This window comes from Cotesia glomerata, linkage group LG6 (genome assembly GCF_020080835.1).
Source record: "Cotesia glomerata isolate CgM1 linkage group LG6, MPM_Cglom_v2.3, whole genome shotgun sequence".
Classification (NCBI taxonomy): Eukaryota; Metazoa; Arthropoda; class Insecta; order Hymenoptera; family Braconidae; genus Cotesia; species Cotesia glomerata.
This window is the reverse complement of record NC_058163.1, coordinates 13935655-13938422: the sequence shown is the minus strand read 5'-3', so window position 1 is coordinate 13938422 and position 2768 is coordinate 13935655.

Here is a 2768-nt window from a genome sequence, read left to right as displayed (position 1 = left end):
CTGAGGTTCTTTTTAGATAAGAAATATCCTAGAGTAACGGACAATATAGGGATATTAAGGGAGAATACAAACTTCACATGATAAAAGTTTACAAGCATGAAAATCATTTTCAGCTTGTAGCAAGCATAGGTGGACAACTTTCATACTCCGCCGTCCATCTTACGGTTTTAAATAAATTATAATATTTTTAAAATTGAAACTTTATTGTTACTATTGTGAAGTTAGCAACCTGCTTATATAAGAAGCACAGTGCTACTCCCGTGTATGCCACGCACGGTTCTTTTTAGATAAGAATATCCTAGAGTAACGGACAATAAGGGATATTAAGGGAGAATACAAACTTCACATGATAAAGTTTACAAGCATGAAAATCATGCTCTGTAATACGGTATTACATACACTGCATTTGGATTCCCTGGCGAATTCGTGGTCACGGTAAAATGATCGTGAAATGACGGTGAATGTACCGTGAATTTACAGTGTCGACAATGGACGGTGTGGCTTAATGTAAAAAATATAAATTCTTCGTGGACAAATATAAATAATGCTGTGAAGCGGGAAAGAATAGGAGTTACGGTAATTATTACGTGAAGCGTTCCACATTCACGTAACAGGATATTGGTAGGAAAGGATTGAGAAAGAAATGTGGAAAGGATCATCTTAATGAGAGTTTATAGAATATGCGAGAAAAAATTATTAGATAGCTCGGACTGGGATTCGAACCCAGAACCTTCCGGAGACATGTCGGCTACTCTATCATTTAAGCTATCCGGTCTATACTAAATTTCCTTTCGCTTATTCTATATACATTAAGCCACACCGTCCATCTTACGGCAAACATTTTTACAAATATAAATAATGCTGTGAAGCCGGAAAGAATAGGAGTTACGGTAATTATTACGTAAAGTGTTCACATTCACGTAACAGGATATTGGTAGGAAAGGATTGAGAAAGGAATGTGAAGAGGATCATCTTAATGTGAGTTTATAGAATATGCGAGAAAAAATTATTAGATAGCTCGGACTAGGATTCGAACCCAGAACCTTTCGAAGACATGTCGGCTACTCTACCGTTTAAGCTATTTGTCCACGTCTACAGTGTCAACAACTATATTTTATTTTTTTTGATTTCATTTAAAATACTCAAAGTATATAAAAAGATAGGTAAATGAGAAATTTTCAGTGAATAATCGGGATGAAAAATTTAAAAAAAATATTAAATTGTTTTAATTTTCTTTATTTCAAAGTAAAATCATAAAAAATTTCCAGATCATTTTTTATAAATCAGTTAATAATTTCACCGTAATTTCGAAATCAAGAATTTCGTAATCATCAAAAATTTGAATCATTTATTACGATTATTATTTTGAAGTCATGGAAAAAATATAACTTTATTTAAGATATTTTTATCTCTACAATGAAAAAAATGACTTGATTTTGACAACTTATCATGTGATTGAATCTAACAATTCGTGCAGTGTCTTAGATGGCCTAACTGATAGAGTTTCGGGCGCGCGATCAGATGAACCGGGTTCGAGTCCTGGTCTAGACTGTCCGGAGTATTTTTTTTTATTTTATTGTCCGTGACAGTAGCGTAAAATCACCGTATTTCGACCGTATATTGAGCGCACAGTGTCGGTCATAACATCGTAGATTCACTTGCGTATGCACCGTATACAGGGTGTCCCAGAAGACGCGCACCCCATTATAAGGATCGAAAGAGAAATATATTCTGAGACGAAAAGTCTTGAGCCATTTTTCAATCAGACGCATAGATAATTAATTATTAATTAATGAAAGTGACCAATCAGGAACGCGCGACAGTAGAATAAAAAGTGAGTGAAACGGCAGTAAGAGACGCGAGAGTGAGATGCCAAAGCTACTGCCGGCTTCTCGAGCAGTAGACCGAGAGTGGGGACGGACCGACCGCGGACGGCGGACGTACGTGATGCTAGGTGTATGTGTATCGGTAACAATGCACGTATGATTGTTAAGAAGGATATTTTTATTTTTTTTATTACAGGCACAAGATTTGACGAATTCAAAGGAAAAAACAGGAGATTTTGCTAAATTAAATCGGCTATGACAGAATTTTGATTTTGAATTGAAATAATTGAAGTAATTTTGAATGAAAATCTCAGTAGCGGGGCTCAGGCAGAGGCAAAGGGCAGAAGTTACTGGATTTTTTTATTTATGAGAAAAAATTGGAGTAATTTTTGATTAAAAAATTAGTAGCAAGGCACTTGGCGGCGGTGACTGAATTTTTTTTTAATTTAAAGCAGTTAAACGAATTTTTAATTAAAAAATAAGTATGGCGGGTCGATTAGAAGCACGAGGCGGCAATGGCAGAATTTGTATTATTATTTGAAATGATGCGGTAATTTTCAGACAAAAAATAAGTAGCGAGGGTCAGTTGGAGGCACTGGGCAACTATGATTAAATTTTGATTTTTATTTAAATGAATTAAAATAATTTTAAAATAAAAAATAAGTAATGACGGTCAGTCGGGGGCTCTGGACGGCTATGACTGAGTTTTTAATTTTTATTTGGAATAATTGAGGCAATTTTCAATTAAAAAATCAGTAGCGAGGATCAGCTAGAGGTACAGGGCGGCCATGAATAAATTTTTATTTTTATTCAGAATAATTTAAGTAATTTTTAATAAAAAAAAATCGGTAGCGAGGGTTAGTAAGAAAAACTGGGTGGCCATGAATAAATTTTTATTTTGATTTAAGATAATTTAATTAATTTTAGTAAAAAACTTAGTGA